General features: G+C 37.3%; 1 long non-coding RNA gene across 1 annotated transcript in view; it reads left to right on the forward strand.

Moving 5' to 3' along the window:
* Positions 1–320: 320 nt before the first annotated feature.
* LOC103476736 (uncharacterized) overlaps positions 321–20,150 on the forward strand; it is a 48,005-nt gene continuing 28,175 nt past the window's right edge. Inside the window, exons 1-2 of the long non-coding RNA XR_535545.2 lie at positions 321–357; positions 9,316–9,493. This is a non-coding gene — a long non-coding RNA (uncharacterized LOC103476736). The remainder of the gene's footprint in view (positions 358–9,315; positions 9,494–20,150) is intronic.

Genomic DNA, 20,150 nt, shown 5'->3' on the forward strand with positions numbered 1-20,150 from the left:
TATTTTATTTTTTTTGTACAACATAATAAGCCCTCCGGTCACCTTGTTACCTTTGACCTTTTGCCCGTGACGCATGACGCAGTTGCTTCTCGCGCAGTGCGATAAGGCGGCTAACTGGAGCTCAACGTAGCGAACGTTCCAGATTACAGAACAGTTTTTGGTGAATTAAAAAAACGTTTTTGGTGAATAAAGTGGAGTAACTTGCTACTTGACAGATGACGGAAATCGTTGAAGTATCGTTTCTGCTTCAGCTCGGAGTCGCGGTTTAAGCAGAGAGGTAATGAAATACAACAGACACTGACAGGCCTCTGAATCTGCCTTTCTCTGAAGAACTACTGAGCGGGAGGAGACAGACAGGTGAGGAGAAACTGTTCTTATCTAAAGATTCAGTATTTTTATTATACAGACATTAGGCTGTTGTTGCTCTATTAGCTCGCTGCTAGCTAACAACTTTGCTAGCAAAAGCAAGATAACAAAAAAACTTCTTCCCTGTATCTTTAATGATATCAGTCATTCTTCAGTATCACTTATGCAATAAGGGCACATCGTCCGTCCTAAACTGATCATCTCCATAATGGATATATGTCCAATATTCTAATTTCCTTTGCTGCATAATGTACATTTCATTTATTCAGGCGTTAGGTAAATGTATCTTGAAGGAGAATAACACTTAAATAAAAGTCCAACAAGGATATTCATTTAGAATGARAAATAACTCACCGTGAATTACCATGATAGATATAATGAATGTAATAAAAGTGTCATTAATGAAGGGGAAAAAACTCAACCCAGACTTTAAGGTTAGGGTCTGGTTCACAGAGTATGAAGTTAAATATATTTCCCAATTATTCAATGAAAAAAAAAAACTAACCTCAGTTAAGTAAAATAAAATTGTAATCAAAACTTTTGGAATTGTAATGATTCCCTTTTTTAAAAAAACAAATCGTTTTGTTTAAAAAACTTTAAAATTAAATAACAAATTTTTGTCTCGTGAACTTAAAAAGTTATTTGCCAAACATAAACATGTATTTGCACACATCAGAAATCTTTTGCCCACGACGTCATGTGAGAATCACAAGCATGAATTTTTCTGTGAAAGACAGATTCCTCTGATTCCTCATTTGATCTCATCCCATTTAACTCAGTCAGGCTCAAACACTGCAGCTCCATTTCTGAGTCTAAATGTGAAACACGTTAATTATGTTCTCAAGCACTTCAGAGAATGGCAGCGGTAACATTTTCTAAGAACTCTGCACAAGGAGCTGAAAAATGCTCTCTTGCAGCTCAGTAAATATGATTCACAATATGTTTTCACTTCTTTTTAACGTTTGAAATTGATCCAATCGTTAGAACAGTGAGTTTCTGCAAAAATAATCAGAACCTTATTGCTGTTGAAAAACAATTAAAGTTCAATCCTCCTTTTTTTCCATTGTAGCTTCTTGAGATCCTTAATATTATTAAACAGCAGGAAATACTAAAACCTGGAAATTAATTATTTTTACTTTTGTCACGTTTTAAATTGTCCCACAAACATCCTGTATAAACGGTTCATTTGGTACATGAACCATTGCACCTTTTATGTTACTGTTACCATTTTAAATATCTGTGTTTCCTTTTGTACTAATTTAGAGTAAATTTTACTCCATTTCTAGCGTTTCAGCTTAATCAAACATGCCTGTTTTGCATCCAGTCTCTTCGTAAGATCCTGTGTAACAGCATCCTGACAATATTCAGAGTTTTTATGCATTGCATCAGATGTTTGTTCTCCTCCCCAGACAACATCCAAGAGTAATTTAGAAACAAAAAACAAAGTTGTAACTAAAAAGAACTAACTTTAATCCACTATTTGTGTTTTCACACCTGATAGTCCGGTAGACTCGATTTTAATGGGGACCAAAGTTGCAACATTTGTTACATTTTCAGCTGGTTTGGATTCACGTTCACACTGCAATGAGTCAAACAATCCAAACTATCTGAAAAAACTGTTCCCCTCCTCACCTGTGGAGGCGCTGCACCAAGAACTACTGAAGGAACACAAAACCTCTGATGAAGACCAGAGCAACTTCCTGCTTCACAAAATGTAGACCAAAACAGAGCAGTATCAGATTTCTCCATTGATATACATTACTGGTTTACATTGCCTATTAGCCGCTAATGCTAACGACGCTCCAGCAGGCGGCCATTACTCTGAGTCATTGAGTCGTGTCTATAAAACCAGACTGTTCCACTAAAGCAGGAATCTGTCACAAAATGGTCAAAATGCTCTTATTTCTTACCTGATTTCTACAAAATATTGCTTAAACTAAAGCTTCCTGCTTTTGGAGCGATATTCAAACCGCGTCAGAGTTCACTTCAACCAAACCAAGACCGAGGTTTTTAGGCGGACCAGATCTAGCTTTTTTAGAGTCCGATCGAGCATTCACACCTCCCCAAGCGGACTGGACTTCCTAGACAAACAAACTGGAGTTTGATTAAAGCGGACTAAACAGAACTGGTGTGAACACACATTTAAAGCACGGTAGCAGAAGTATGATGGTTTCTTTGGACTGGCATTTGTTGCTTGTTGTTGAATGTCTATGAATCCAATAAATGTTTGGTATTCTCCACTAAATGCAGGAGAACATCCAGTGTTTGTAGTGGTAAAAATCAAATACGGTTAAGGTGCAGATCGATTCTTTGGGGAGTTTTTTAAACCGCAGAAATTGTTAAAATGAATGACTAATCCTAAAACGGAGCAGGATCGATCTCCCTCTCTTCCTCGCTCTGGAGATGTGAATGAACATTAAACAGATGTATTCTTCACACGCTGCTCTCCAGAGAGCTCATTATTCACTCACACCCTGTAAGATAGAAGGTCAACAACCAGTTTTGGAACATGGAGCTGCCTGTTTGCTAAATTTTAAGCTGATATCCATGTTGCTGCTTTCTACCAGGAAGGAAAATCTCATGTGGCAACAAAAAAAAATTGTTATTGCATATTTAATTTAAGGGATTTCTGAATAAATTAGTTAATTAAATAAGGAACACTTAAATCTATGAATAAGCAAACAGCCTTGGACACTTCAACCTCCTTTCCTTTCCTCAAGAGATCACGACAAAACAAGCACTGAATACATGACTCGAGGTTACTCCTTAAACTTTTCTCACTTTACCAAACATTGGCAGATTTGTCTCTTTTTTCCACTACAGAGGGAGCATCTCTTGTTCAGGCTCCAGTCAAAGTGCACTCATGTTTTCCCTTCCAGTGAAGACACTTCTGCGTCTCTGAATGCGCTCCATCGCTTTGCAAATGAGCCAATTACGCAACAAGAAATCATCTGCGCTGTTGTACCAACAAAGCCAGTCAATTTACCCCCCATTAGGGATCAGAGGGGGCATTTAAGTCTTAGGACTGCCCAGATTTAAAGCCAAGATAAACGCTGTGGTTCCCACAGGCGCCCCCTAGTGGTCCGCAAGGTACTGCATGTAAACAACCGTTTATTTCCTCAAACTGCGACGGATACAGGTAGCTTATTAAAGGATTGTGTTTAAAAATAATAATGGATAAGAAAAACTCAAATAAAAAACTGAACATATCGGTGGAAAGAAAATAATGCTAGAATATTTATATGACCAGAGGCGTCTGAGAGAACTGATGTGTCGTTCAGGAACGATTCGATTCTTTGAACAGCTCTATATCACGAACGAGTCTGTTTGGTTTTTATAACTTTGTTTGCTTATAACTCTCTCCTATGTCAACAACTATTGTTATTTGTATTTAATTAAAAATGATTCAATTAATTAAATAAAAAAACAACAGATAAATGCAGTTGATTGAAATGGGTGGATTATTTTCATATTTAATGGCACAGAAGAGGATTTTTATTTCTGCAAAGTCTATTTTTCTTTTTTGTGCTTCTAAATTATAAATAAAGTAAAGAACAAATTCTTCTTTTTTGATTGTTTGACGCCATTGGAAAGCTTAAAACACACTTTAAGAATCGCATTAGAATGAACAAAGAAGTCAGCAATAATTAAGAGACTAATGTTTTCATTTCAGGTTGTGTTATTGTGAGGAAATTTCTAGTTAGGAGGTTTGTGACCTAAAGGCTTTTCTTCTGGATGTTTGTATTTTACTGTTTGTTGTTGGTTTGGGGCAGCAGGACGACCCGAGTCGGGTCGTATCCTTTCTGTGTCTTATTAGAGAAATGGACGACGCTGTTCCACTGCTGGTAATCTCAGCGGGTCAGACGGGCCGGCAGGAGTATCCTCCATTTCCTCTCCATTTCCTCCTCCAGCCACAATGTGCTGGCAATGCTCACTGACCTTCTGGAGTCCATTTCACTGTTATCACTTCTTTGAGTTGCCAACAAACACTGCAGAGAGTCTGTTTTTATTATTACGCCATTATTGTTTCAACAAAGAAAACAACCGTAGATATATATATATATTTAAAAAAAGCACTTTTAAATTGATTTTATTCATTGAGGGATTAAAAGTATGCGAAATTATATGTTTCTAGGTGAGAAAGTAATATTTCTCCTTGTTAAATCAGGAATTAATATACATTTTTTCAGCTTCTATGTCTCTAATCTGGAACAAACTGCAAAACGGTCGAAACACAGAGTTTGTTTTAATCTCAGCTAACTTGGTAATAAACAGAGCATTGATCAACATATTTGACTGAATCTAATGTTTTCTTCTTGTTTCACAATTGGTTCTTTTATTATGTTTTTATGACTTAAAAGGCTTGTTCCTGAAATGTGCTACGCTAAAAAAACTTGGCTAATCAATCCCAGATCTTTAATATCGAGAAATAACTTCATAGTACCTGTCTGGCAACATGAAGTAGGCAACAATCTCTCAGATCCAATGATTTGATCGAATATTCAGCTGTAAACATACCAGATGTTTGCTGACTTTGTCAAAGTGTGTGCATAGTTCTGTCATGGTAACACATTTTGCTGGATGTTAAATTGTCCTGGTAACTATTATTGCACTAAACAGGAATATTTTGAGACTATTTTCAACTAATATATTGGTAATGGTAAAGTAAACCAAGTTTGCAAGATATTTTGAATATCCAAAATAAAACCCAACAACCAAAAATAATCAATGAAACAGAAATAAAAACCACTTACAACCAAAATCATAAATAAAATGGATTATGAAGTTTCTGTAAACAAAAACTTACCTTCAGAAAATATTATTCAAAGTGAAAATTGTGGAGATTGATTTCATTTATTTTGTATCTGTATATAATTTTTGTCTTGTGTGGATCAGAGAAATTTTCTGACTTTATTTTTAGGAATAGATGTTAAAAGTCCAGAGAAGTAGTTTTCCTAAAAATCAATGCAGAGTCCAAACACAAAGCGTTGCTTCCTGCTCTTCATCTGTCGTCTTGTTCTGTGCTTATTTACAATCTTTAAAGTATTTTTATTTAAATAAGAAATCGCTTGCATCTAATATTTTCCACAGAGAGAGATACCATGTTCACTTTGTGTGATTAATCGCTTATCTAAATATACTTTGACCTTTTGTGCAAATCCAATGCATTTATTTTCCGTACCTATATTTCTGTCCATATGTTGTAGTAGAGAGTGTTAATTATCACCACTAAGTCGGAAATAGTTCCTGTATTTTAAGTGACATTTTCTCCCCAGTTTGTCCAGTTTGTGCGCGACACCAGATGGTCTGTAAAATGTGACGTGCAGCAGGAAAATAAAAAATATTTAAAACATTTGGCAGCTTCAGAGTGTCAAGGAGAGCTAAACGCACAAAATTATTTCTGTTTAAAAAATGTTTTCTTTTCATTCGAGGAAAACGTTTTATTTTCTAATCATCTGCTTTTAGAGTTCGGCTGTTGGATTTGATTCAGTTTGAGCCGAACTCAAGCTCAGACAGCCATTAATAAGTGCAATAACCATGAAAGTATTCACAAGAAATAAATAGGATGTTTACTAAATCACTATCTGATTTCTTATCTGCATCGTGTTTAAAAAGCTAAGTTCAGTCAGCTGGATTATTTCTGTCAGTTTGTGGTTATGCAGGTCCAGTTACAAGTTTATTGACTGAAATCTTCACAAAATAACTTTAAATTTGTCCTGAACCACAGCTTGAATTAAAGATACAGAAACACATCTTACAATTTCTGTTGAAGTGAGGCCTCTTGTTCATACACAAGCTTTGTTCTGTCCATTAGCTACTGTAAAAACTGATTTGGAAAAGTTTTTCTTCTGCCTTCTTTTATAAAGTTTTTGTACTTTTCCAAAATTTTAGCCTTCAAAATTTCAGCAGCCAATCCAGAAGCGCCATTTAATTTCCTTGGTGCTGATTGGCTGTCGCTTTAGTAAGTTAGCTTCTGTGGTAGCGCTAGGACGGCTTCTGCTGAGCTTATTAATGCATTTTAATACACATAACTGACTCTAATCTACATATATGATTGAATATTTGGTGTATTTGTACAAAGATGATATTTCTTGTGATTTGACATTATTTAAATAAACTGAAGGTTAGACAGATGCTCTGTGGCTTCAAGTTTCGGGCATTAATTTGACTCACAATGGGATCTTTACAAATCTGTCTGATGCTGGCGACTCTTAGATTATTGAAGTAATAAACTAATTTTGTAATCGATTAATTGTTAATATGGTTATGCAAACTCAAAAAAGCTAATTTGCTGATAGAACACCACCCTTAGATATTTAATTAAGCCAAAACCGTACAAAAATTACATACATTTTGAATTGAAGATAAAAAATATATATATACTTTGTATATATGTTCTCATCAAGAGGGACATTTAGCTTCGCCTAATTTTAAAAAATCTACTTTTTTTAATGCCGCAGATGTATCATTTGTTTATTTTATTTAAAGGAATTGAATTATTTGTTAATTTACATTTTCAACATAAAAAAATCAGCTTAAGTGGTCAGATGGAAAATCTGCTGAATTTGCTCATTGTTAAAAATGATAAATCGTCAATAATCTCACTAAAATAATCATGAGCTGCAGCTCCTTTCAAGCGGTTGGTTTTAAATTTTTTACGCGCCGCACACAACATGCCCGGGGAAAATCGCTGAGCCATTCTTTGAATGAACTATGCGTTATTCTCACCGAGGCGTTTGGCCAACCTGCAGCTCATGGTTATTCTGAAAACATCTAGCCATCGGAGACCAGAAGCTTAGAGAAAAGTGTAATAATTTATCCTGGCAGTATTTTCCAGTCAGAAGGGCCAACGTCTGCCAACACACTCTGTGAAAGACACTGAATGAGAAGCTCACTGGCATTCAGTGTTTGGCCTCCGTCATGTAAGTCATATTATTAGCCAGTTCAATGGGCTGCTTAATGACACACGGGTCTATTACACTCCAGTCTGTAAACTGACGCAACATGTTGCTGCTGCCAGAAATCTGCCCATCACAAGTTTTCTGGGAGTTTATTTCTGCAAATGGAAAAAATACAGCCACATGGATACAAAACAATGTTTTCTGCGAGCCTGCGGTGCAGCCTGTATGTGTCGAGCAATTTTACAATTGGAAAATAAACAAGGTACTCATGGTTTTATGTGGTTACATAAATATATTCTGTTTCATCTAAACCAGCTGTATTCAGGTGTTTAAATGATTTTGACTCTTTAGAGACCAACATTAATTTCTTTAATTTGTGTCTGAAGGTTCAGAATAAATACATATTTTAATGAAATCTCACACAGACGATGTAAAGTGTTGTTGGTTGCACCAATTTACTTTTTTTGCACCTGTAAAACTGCTAATTACTGAGGCTAAGAAAGGAATCAACAAAATGCAAAAACCACAACAAAACAACACAAAACCACAACGAAACAACACAAAACCACAGTGCAACAATAATCACAACGCATCAACAAAAAGCATCCATCCACGTTATGAAACTAACATAACTTCCATGTCGTTGTGTTGTGACTCTTTGTGTGGCGTTGTTAATATTGTTGCTTTGTAACATTTTCTTGTTGCGCTGTGTATCTTTTGCTGTAGTGCTGTGACTCTTTGTTGTTGTTGTGTTGTGATTTTTCCTTGTGTTGTGGTTTTTGCATTTATTTGAGCCTTCTGTGACACCGTAATTAGACCTTTAGTGGCGGTTTTTGATACGGGCAGTTGCCCAGGGTGCCAGAAGAAAGGGGGATGCACAAGCAGTATATAAAAATCTATTTTGTCATCTGTGCTTTGAGCAGGTTTTTTTATGGCTTTTATGTGAAAATAGTGTAAAGTCGGATATTTTGCATGCCTTGTATGATAAATTTCCCAGAAGTGAGGATTTCCTGCTTTTGGATTGGTTGGTGGGTGTCAGAAGGAGGCGTGTTACTGACGCTTATCTGTTGGTCTGCAGATTTAAATTCCTGTAGCGATGGTTTATCAGCTGTTTAAAGGAAACTGAAGAAATTCTCCAACAGTGAATTATGCCAAGTTTCCCTAAGAATTCAGTCCAAATAAGTGTTTTTCATTTTTCCTCCCCAGTTTGTTTTATTTGACTAAAGAGTCCCTTATATGTGTAGTTTATACAAAAGACCTGAAATTGAATGGCAACAAAACCTTTGAGAGAGAAAGACCTGTTTCGACCTGTTTCAGAGGAATACTCACACAGCCGCCTGTTATATTTGAATAAGGAGGCATAAAATCTACCTTGAATTTCTAAATGCCGCATTCATCTTCCTGGTATTTCATAAAATAAAAACACAGCTCAGCTTTTTAGTCTAGCAAAGAAATGTTCCTCGTTTTATAATAATTTAATTCAACTGCATGATGGGTATTTGTCCTCCTTTTTTACTTAGCAGGTAATGTTCCCTTATACTTCAGCGAAGGCTTTTCAAAGGGTCTAAAAGCTTAAGCAGTGTATCTTTTAAAAGCAGTTTTCCAGGAAGTTTGCTGGAACATCTCACCCAAGGGCAGTTCAGTCTAAATGTCTCTGCAAAGACTATTATTATGCTGATGTCGCTTTATTAGACGGCTCACAGTAAAAGGAGATTGAAAGTGCAAGCGTAACGAGCGGTAAAGGTCTCGGCCACTTTTAAAGACGAAAAGTGAATTTACATGCTGGTTGAAGAACAACAGGACTATCCAAAAAGAAATCCCAGAGAATAATAGCCTTGAGTGGAACATCATAAGTCAAGCTGATTCGTTCTGGAGGAACTGACCTCGCCTCGAAAGCTAAATAACAAAAAAATCTCCTCAGCTGCTTTCAATTTACAGTAAATTTTACTGTGGTTTTCTTGCCGTTTACAATTTGTTGGGTCATTTTAAAAACAGTTCCCTTCACAAAGGAGGCGATTCGTCACATCAGCCTCATTTTTAATCCCAGGTGACTGAAGCATCTGTCAGGATGACTGAACGTCGATGAAGCGGTGCAGCAGGAGGAAGAGGAGGAAGAGGAGGATCCACCAGGACTGATGGCTCAGAGACGACCAAAGTGGCATTTCGTTACCATCAGCATCGCTCAGCGTTGAGGTTTGCAAAGCAGCAGGACATGCAGGTTTCAGGTAACGCATAAATAGAGACGATTAGTTGAGCCTGTAGCACCAAACTGAAGACTTTTATTATTAAGATTTTGGTAGAATGAGAAAAAATTATTACATTTGTTTTAATTCATTATTCGATTAGTTGATTTATTGCTTTTTGCAAAAGAATCGGTCTGAGCAAAACCTAAATCCAGCTTAATATTTGAAATAAATTAAGAAATTAACAGCAGCAATGTGTTTGTAGTGAAACATCTTGATATGTTAATAAAAATAAATGTTTTGAGGGTGGGAAGACATCAGCAATGTTCAAAAATGCACCCAGTTACGACTGAAACCATGACTTAAATTAATAAATTATTGAAATAATTAATGATAGTCAACTAATTCAGTTAGCAATTAATTAACTTTGGACTCAAAGGAGTAAACAAGCCAAAAAAATAAACAAAATTATACACGTTCCCTATAAGATGAGAAAATGCAAATATTTTTTGTCTATAACTACGCTTTTATTGAAAAAATAGTCGCTAAACTCTTTGTAATAATCTAGTAATTCCATCTGATTGTGATATATGAACACACCTGTGCAGAGTTTGACTAAAATGTAAAAGTTACAAACCTGTTTGTTTTGTCTAAATGAACAAAAAGACGACAGAAATTGAAAAACAACCCCGTCTTCACCCTCTGCACCTCCAACAATATTATCTTGTATCGCAATAACTTTTGAGACAATTTATCGTCCAATAAAATCTGTTACAGTGGCAGCAGCTTTAGCAGCCCAAACTCAGGTTGATAGAAATCGTCACCTGCGCCTCTTCCTGTCTTCTGCTTCCTAATTAAGATACAGATGTTGGTTAATGAGAAAGGACACGGCTAATGAATGATGCTAAACCCGGCAGGTCACAGTTGGCAGATCCACATGTTCTGCTTTTGATCACATTGGCCAAAATCCCGGCGCTTCTGGAAGTCCACCAACAATAACACGGCGTTTTCATTGTTTGTCTGGTCTCATTTTCCTCGCCGTCAGTGTTTTTTGTGCCCATTTGCCATTTCTGGAGTTCAAGATGGTTTTAAAGTCATTATTTTTTTCCGTAAAACTGCTCTGCTTGCACACTCAGATGAGCAGCTTCATATGACAGGACAGAAAAACTCATTTCACCTCTCAACTCATCTGAATTAATGACTTCTCCCTTTTTAAAGCTCCTTTTCCAGCTTCCTCCGTCACCTGTCTCACTTTCCTTTAATGGAAAACTGTAAAGTTGATGCAAATATTACATTAAATTGCCTGTAAATAGATGTTTAAATTCATGAAGCTGGGATCCGTGCTGTCACATAGTTGGGTAAATGAGGGATTCGCTTAAAATGAAGCAAAAATTCACCATTTAGATTGAGTTTGGGTTATTTTTTCCATTCAAGCCTTGCTAAACTAAAAGTATGAGATGAAATCTTGTGAAGCGAACACACACATGCAGGCGGTTCCTTCTGCGCTGGAGACTTCTGGCTAATCCGAGACCTTCATAAAGCATGTGTTGGGCCTTAGCGACACATCTGTCATTCTGACGGCTGCTAGCATGGTTCGGACTGTCGCTTTCTAATCCATCTGTGTTCTGCAGAGGCTCTCTGCTGCCAACTGGATCTTGGCTAAGCCTTCGGAGATGCTGCCTGCCAACTTCTAGAAAGTTTATTTTTTCTTATCTCGCGGTTTATTTCGCTTCTCCCACCCAGCTTCCTTGTTTTGAGGGACGCACCTTGTTAGGAGTGTGTTGACAAATCACTTCCTCTGATAGAGCAGATGCTTGTGCTCGCTGCTTTGATGTTGGCGTGCGATCAGGAGCCCATGCAAAGAGGGGAACTTTAATCCCAAGCACCAAAGGCAGAATACGGCCAATGACTTTGATCTCCCTCATGCAAAAAACAGTAATTTTCCACTGCAGTGCCACCGTGCTGGTAATATTGGATTAAAAATTCCCTCTTTTCTTCAGCTGTCCACTCATGTATGGCCTTAGGTGTGGACGAGGTCCGTCAGGGGGGTTTCTGCAAACTGCACAATAGAGATAAAGGGTTAGAGAGGAACAGGCACATCTTCCTCAGCCGAGCGGAGAGGCGATGTGAGGGAAAACGAACCGGGCAGCTTTTTTTAACCTCTACCTGTTTATGTGCGTTTGCAGATAAATACTGTAATCACAAACCAGATGTAAAGGATTGATGTTTACTAGCTCCCTCTGGCAGAGAATATTGTATAAAAGCTAATGCGAACCAGATTTTAGTCGACAACCTCGTCTTGAAATGAAGGTTTGTCTGTTTTTCTGCAGAGAGTACAAGGTTCTGAATTCAGCACAAAAAAACACAAATATTTTGGTCTAGTTTCTACTGCAAATATCTTAGGAATTAACTTCCAAGAAATAGGAATTAACTTCCAAGAAATAGGAAGTTAATTCCTTTATGAAAAAATTCTTTAACTTGTGGGAAAAATGTCTTGTTATAAGTGAAATAATCTTCCAAAAGAACAAGTATTTTTCCATCAATATTAAGGATTTATTTACTCAAAATAAGCTGTTATATCTTGCTGAAAAGTTACTTGTAAGTCAAATTTTAAGTAAAATAAGATATTTGAAATAGAGACTAAACAAAAATACTCAGTAATATTTTGTGTATTTATCTAAATTTGTGGATGCGTGCAGTTTGAATAGTTTGAACTCAGTAATATTTTGTGTATTTATCTAAATTTGTGGATGCGAGCAGTTTGAATGCAGATCATGGTGTAGTTTACCATATTTACACTTAATTAAACTAATTTTAGCACTTATTTATTATGATTTGCCCAGTAAATTTAAGGCATATTTCTAAACTGATGTGACATAATTTTAGAAAATGTCTTAAATTTTCTCAAATTTTAAGATTTTTCTCAGAATTTGACCTTGGTAAGATTTTCTTTTTCACTAAAGAAAAGGTAAAACAAAGACTAACTTCTATGCCTGTTCACTGCACAAGACTCCACTGCTGAAGTAAATGCATGTTAGAGTTTGTTTAAGGCCTTCTGCAGAATATTTAGACATTTATCCAGTGAAATGCTGGGAGATAATCTGGTCAAATGAGACCCAAACTGGGATATTTGGATGCCATTTCTCACACAATATACACTGCTCAAAAAAATAAAGAGAACACTTTAACATTTAAGTGAACACTGAAGTGTTCCCTTTATTTTTTTGAGCAGTATATAATATTTATTAGCAAAAACTGCCATCAATCATTTACCATTTAGCGCTTGATCAAATTTCTCCAAAACCTTTCCGTATTTTGTTTTATTTTTGTGTTTTATTTTCTGTAGATTTTCTTTTGTCTGTACATACCAATGTATGGATCTATTTTATGTTTACCAGAGAAACTGAACTCACGTTTACAAAAAGGAAAAAAATCAGTTAAAGCAAAGAAAATCTGAAAGTATGTCATAATTTCAGCTGCTTTTCAGAGATTTTCACAGAAAATGACAATGGAAGAGTCTGAAAGCCTTAACCTTTGACTCAAGAGAGGCACAGAGAGTAAGTAGAATAATCTCTGTTTCAGGTTTAGCAGCCTTTCTCTCAAAAAGAAGCACTAAAAGGGAAAAAGGAAGATGCTGCTGAAAGGAAAGTGGAAATATATATTGATGAAAACTGAAGGCGAGTTGGAACGGCTGTGAGTCAGTCTGGTAAGCTAGAGGAGAGCGAAGAGCTAAAGTATGTGCATTAGCAAACTGGTTGACCTCATTCACAGCTCTGTGTACAGGATTCTGAGATCACATTTGTTTTTTTGCGACTCTGTGTGGGATTAATTACAGAAAGTAAAACGGAGTTAATTAAAGTGGAAATGCTTTGTTAAGCAGTTCCCATGTAGGGTTTATTTTAGTAAATCTGCTGCGCATAATTAACACCGTTGTATTTGTGATTCTCAACTTTAACCTCATTGAGAAAAGAATATTTTCAGATGCCTGTTTCCTATATTTAGATCAGAAAATAGGTTTTTAATCCCTAATCCAGTTGTTTGTCTGAATTTGATGCCATCTAGTGGCAGCAGAACAAAATGTACTCTTGGAGAAGGGTATTGTTTTTTCTTGACAGTATTCTTAAAAACTCTTTGGTCGTAATAAGGTGAACATATTTGTTTCTTTTTGCTTTATAAAGCAGCAACACCTCAGTTTTTGTAGCTGTTTTAGTATATTGTCTTGACAATCTGTGTATCCTTGGAGTCCATCCATCAGAGGAGGCGCTGCTTGAGTTACTGCCATTTTCCTCCTGATAAGCTGCTTGTCCTTGTTGTTCAAGCTGAAACGCCACAAACTAAAATAATGGGACTGCAGATGGACTCTATCACTCAGTTTATTCATATCTATGAGACTGCAACGTATAGACACAGCTAAAAAACAAAATCTAGCATTATCTTAACATTAGCTAAGCTAATCTGCTATAATTTAAATATGTGCAGACAAGTAAAGAGTCAGTACATACAAGAGTAAATTTTGGACCAGTTGGTTTTCCTAAAAAGCTTAATGAAAACTAAACAGCTTATTAACTCATATAGATTACAAATTATTATATTTTTCATCTCTACAGGACTTGAGAAGCTTTTGCTCATTTGCTAATACTCAACTTTATTTCCAATTCAAAGTCATGCTTACTGAAAGAAAATGGAGGAAACTAGTGGACTGTTTTTCACTTAACTCTATTAAGCTCCTAGAAATAGCACAATGTTTTTATTGGAAAGTTTTGTATGTGCAAATGACGTCCAGAAGACTATCCCAAGCAATGCCACACATTTCTGACTCCTATCAGTCCAGTCCATCCGACCCACTAAACTGTTGAGATGAACAGATACAGGATCCTTCTGTGGGATTCTGGTTTCAAGAGTCCACCCATCCATCTGTTGTTTTCCTGCTGGATGATGGAGTTTCTGCCTCTTCAAACATCTCCGCCGCCATCAATCACCGCGGACACCGTTGTCCAGATCTTAACTTCAAGATGGATGTTTTCACTTTCCTTGGATCTGTTGAGATTTGTTACATTTCATACCACATGTAATGAAACTATTACCGTTCACACTTGAATGGATCCGTATGAGCCTCTGCGGGTCCGAAAGAAAACCATTTCTTGGTTGTTTTTTGATGTTTTAACTTGGCTGCCTTTCTTCTCCGCTGAAGTCGGATTGGCAGTGACGAGAGGCAATTTGTCGGGGAGCAGCAGGTGGTTGGGTTAATTGCCCGCGGTGCTGGTTGGAAGGAAAGCGTCTCGCTGAGAGTGGAGTGCCTTCTGCACTGGTGGAGCTCGAGTCCGGATAAAGAACAGCAGTAAGCATATTGTCATCTCCCACCTCGCCCTTCCTAATCAGCTGCAATGCACTCCCATTGTTCAGCCCAACTGGCTCCATTCCCAGAGGAATTATCCCTTTCTCTCCATGTTTCGTCTTTTTGCCCACTGCCACCCACCATGAACACGTCTCCTTTTCTTGAAATTTCCCTCCTTTTTTCTGCCCTCCTTCATCTTCAGCATCACAGGATCAATCCTCTTGGCTTAATTCCTCTCCACATCCCTACTTCCTGTAATCAATGCTGCTTCTTCTTCTCTCCCTTCTCCCTGCCCTTTCTCTTTGTTTCATCCCAGAGAGGCAGTATTGATGTGAACACACAGAGCGCTCAGTGGTTCTTAAGCTGCGCTGGCCAACCCACTGGCTTCCTCCAATTGTCCCAGTAAGTGGAGGAAGAGACTTGATGACCGTTTCCCAACCTGCCTTTCCAGCAATACGTTCGTTAAACGTTGGCGTGGGGTTTAGCGTTAGCATAGAGGAGCTGTAACTCTGGCAGCCAGGCCTGTAAATCAAATATGTGGACGTTGCAAATATGTGGAGATGCAAAGCTGTGATTAAATGTTTGAGCAGTGAAACTAAACGGTGAATCTAAAAGGTGGATCTGTACCAGATCTGCATTGTCAGGAAATCCTTCCATCCTTCAATGACACCAGACTGAAGGTTTTGCTTTAATCCAGTCCCAGTTCTTACGATTCTTCCCCTTTGCCTTGAAACCGACTTATTGCTGGAAGTCAATATTAAAAGGCCAGAAAAAGACAATTTAAAACACACATAGACAATTACTGACTAACAATACACTTCATATCAAGTACTTTTACTTTTCAATTTTTAAATATTAAATGACTGAGTAGACTTTTTACCAAATACTTTAGTAATTTGTTGGACGGCTGCCTTTTACTTTTACTTAAGTAAAAATATATTGAAGACGTTTTACTGGAGTACAATTTTTGGGTACTTTACCCACCTCTTTATATTTCTATTGACAAAAACTTAAAGGAAAATCTGCAGGATGTGCTCATATTAATCCAGTTAATCTTCAGATAGTCTCAAGTTGCACCTTATTTCAGTTCATCTATAAATATTAAGCTACAGACTTACTCATGTTGCTTTGACTGTATAATATGAAAAGTATGTTCAGAACTTCTCAATCTGAGGATGTTTACTTCCTATCAGAGGGATGGAGTGTAGGAATATTTCAGCTCATCTGCGCGGTGACATTTCTCCTCATGAGTTGGACTCTGTGGCTGTACTTTATTTCCACTCGCACGCCGCCTGTGCATTTTTCTCCCTAACCTTTTCGTCTTCAAAGCGGCATGAAAGGCAGCCGTCACGGCCGGCGATCAAAGAGCAACAACCAAAGCAGCGGCTCTCTGTTGTGCTGCTGTCATTTTCGCTCTTTTAAACAACAAAACGGGAAAGCGCTTCAGAAACTCCGGGCCACTCTTGATGAACACACGGCGACTTTACACGGCCGTCCTGGGAAATCTGGAGCCTGGACTCGGCTTTTTGCTTTCAGTGTTTTGGTGCAAACATGTCAGAGTCTGAGCCCACATCCTGTAATAAAGATCAGTCATTTTGCTGCAAAGGATCTAAAAACATGCAGTTTGCCCACTGATGATGCTGCTGGAAAGTTAAATCTCTTACTGCTTTAATTTTTAATCCAACATGTGCAGCAGAAACCCCATCATAGCCTGTGTAAAATTTAATGTGGAGCTGAATTATGGAAAGTGTCCTCTGAGCTCTGACCTCTGCTTCTCTGCAGGAGGAATGATCAATCACAACAAAACACTGCATCCCTACCAGTTACAAGTTCACTGCTTTGTCCCCAGATTACAGCTTTTTTTTAAAGCAGAATGACCTCATGTTGCTCTTTTATCTTTAACTTTAAACATCAAAACTTTTTTTTCCAGGGAAAACTTTATAGTAGCTCCATACACAGTTTTCTCTGACTTTTAAAAGGAAATGAAAACATGAAACTTTTGATTTAAAAGGTTTGCTTATTTATCAGTTTAATCTAAACTTGTAAAAGTGCAAAATAGCATTTCTATGGTGGCCCTGAGGTGTCAGAAATCAAAACCTTTCATGTAACATAGACAAAAAACTAAAACGAGTCTCTGGATTTTGAGCCATCATGTTTCATGCCATTTCTTCCCTTCTGAAATCAAAGACAATATATTGACAAAATAAGCAACATTTTCAATATTTTTTGTTGTTGTTAAACTATTGAATGGACTTAAGAGCAAAACAACAAAGATTTATTGTTTTTAATCTGTTCTTTAGGTTATTTAACCATAAAATTGGTGCAAAGACCTATTATACCCATTTGGCTTTCAAGTGAATGTAGCAGCACTATCTTATATTATCAAGTGACAATATTTTTAGAACATCAGCAAAAGAAAATGGTTTATGTACATAATGACTGACAAAACAAAATTCAACAGGAAAATTAAAAATTCTCAGTTAAACCAATTTCAGTAACAAATTCTCAGGTGTTATTTATAGTTACTGGGTTTTTCCAGCAGCCATTGTACAGAGCATGCAGTGGTAAAACCAGCTCAAACATGCTGGAGTTCTGCTTTGGTTGCTAGGTGGCGGGCTGGGTTAGTGGGGGTTGCTAGGTAACGATGCAGTGACTCAACAACCAGGAAGTATTTAAAATGGTTAATTTTCCGGACACCAAAAAACGTTAAATTCTTGCCAAAAAGGGACAGATTGACTTGTTTTTAAATACATTCACAATGTGAATTTTATGTAATTGGTCCCCTTTAAAATCTTTGTTGCCATGCCTGTTTTTTATTTTTGGTTAAATAAAAAACTGACTCCATAAACTGGACTGGACATATAATGGACTTCTCCAAGACATTGACGTTTTATTTCGTCAGTCTTTGTATCCTCAGGCTGTTCTTCTGTTCTTGACTTCCATTTTATTTCTGAAACCTTCAGATCTGCCCGTGTTGCACCAACAACATCACCCTGTTTAGAGTTAATTGAACCCCTTTCCATCGCCCATGTCACGGGCGGATCTAGAAAAATACTTATGGGGTGGCAAGAGGGGGGCAGGGATTTTTCCAGGGGTGGCAGTATATATATATATATTGTTTTTAATATTTTGTATTAAAAACAATACAAAATATTGTTTTTAACTTGCATTGTTTCATAATGGGGCTGTTGCCTTGCAGCACGAAGGTTCTGGGTTCGATTCCCAGCCTGGGGTCTTTCTGCATGGAGTTTGCATGTTCTCCCTGTGCATGCGTGGGTTTTCTCCGGGTACTCCGGTTTCCTCCCACAGTCCAAAAACATGTCAGGTTAATTGGCCTCTCCAAATTGCCCCTAGGTGTGAGTGTTTGTGTGTGTACATGGTTGTGTGTCCTGTCTGTCTCTGTGTTGCCCTGCGACAGACTGGCGACCTGTCCAGCGTGACCCCGCCCCTCGCCCGGAACGTTAGCTGGAGATGGGCACCAGCAACCCTCCCGACCCCACTGAGGGACAAGGGYGAAAGAAAATGGATGGATGGATGTTTCAAAATTAACTTCATGTAGTACCAAGGCTTGAATACAATTTCTTAATGTAGTATAGTTAATTATTTTTACATCTGTCAGCTGTTCAATAAATGAAATGTATAATATTCTTCAGAATGTGTGTTCAGGTTGTTGTTCTTTTTACATTTAATATCAACATTAATTAAAAATATGATTTAAAAGAATAATATAGAATGGTTCTACATCCTATAGTGTAAAATTAAACTATAAATAATAAACACATTTTTTAATTACAAATCCAAATAGATCAAAGTCTCTTTGATAACCTTAACATACCAGAAGAAACATAATGAGGATCATTGTAACATGAATACAGGTAACATTACAAAGATTTAAACCTTATATGGCTCAATGTATCTATTTTATGTCAAATATTTGCTGATTTTGTGTTTTAGCTTATAACAACACATCACATTTAGGGGACATAGAAACATTATAAAAGTGACACCATGAACAACCAATAAATACATTATTTCATCTTCAGTTGAAATAAAACCTGAATGTTGTCACTAGATGAAGTGTTGGCTGAATCATCTCTGTTTCCTGTTTCATCTCAGCAGGTGTGGATCTGCATGATCTCGATGCATCGCTGCTCCTCAAGCTTTAAGTCCAAAGTGTGTTTGAGCTCCGGCACTGAAACCTGCATCAAAACGACGTCTCCAGTAGCTCTGATGGTTGTGTTGGGTTTTCTCACTCAGGGTCAAACTGACTTTTAAATTTAGCTATCAAGTTTTGTTTGAACTCATACTTATTATTGTTTTCCTTTAAAGTTGCTCATTTCTCTTTTCAGCATCACCTGCCAATAATTTTCTGACTCAGTCTGAACGATCAAAGTCAGTCAGTGTTGGAGCGACTGTGACCATCAGGGAAGTTCAGATATTGGTTCTGATCTCAGTTGGTACCTGCAGGAACCTGGACAGCCTCTAAACTTCTTAGATATCAGGCTTCAAGTCGGTTCTCAGGAACTCCATCTAGATTCAACGGCAGTAGATCTGGTTCTGATTACACTTTAACCATCAGTGGTTTTCAGGCTGAAGATGCTGGAGATTATTACTGTATGGATTACCATGGTAACAATGCGTTCACACAGTGATTTATGGTCGTACAAAAACCTCCTTCAGTCTGACTCAAGGCTGCAGGTGCAGAGAAATGATGAGAACTGGTTCAGTGAACACGTCACAGAAGTTACCAAGTAAAACCATCAAATATCTAAGGCTCAAATCACCAACTATAGATGAATTTATAAACACAGATGTTGAAATGAGTTTATAAATATGGATTATTAATAAGTTTTCTAATGTTTTGCCTCACAAACACTAAAGAGTCTTTAGTTTTTACCTAAAGACTTTTACATGGGCCGGTTTCTAAAACGTTTTATAAACTTTAGAGAAATGAAGATGAGACTACATTTGAATGTAAACAAGAATAAAGAGTGAGAAATGTGGTTGTGGAATGATGTCACACCACCAGCAAAGGAAGATTCTGTGATGAACTGCAGAATTGTATGTAACACAACTCTGCATATTTTTCATTGCTTGCAATATCCCTGACTAGTTCAGACGTGCGCAAAGCTCTTTCAGACAGATTCCCAATCAACAATTTTTGTAATTGCATTTGGAGAAAATGTCTGATACACCAAGAAACGGCAGTGGAGAGATGGGGCTCCATCTCTCCAACCCTGAAGGCCTGATAAAACCTGCATACGATGCCTTCATGGAAGAAATCCAACATTTGAGCTCCCTTCTGGAAATGGAGATTGCCAGAAGGTCTGAAGACAATGAGAAAATGGCCAACCTGGAGGCAGA

Source organism: Poecilia reticulata, linkage group LG2 (genome assembly GCF_000633615.1).
Source record: "Poecilia reticulata strain Guanapo linkage group LG2, Guppy_female_1.0+MT, whole genome shotgun sequence".
NCBI lineage: Eukaryota > Metazoa > Chordata > Actinopteri > Cyprinodontiformes > Poeciliidae > Poecilia > Poecilia reticulata.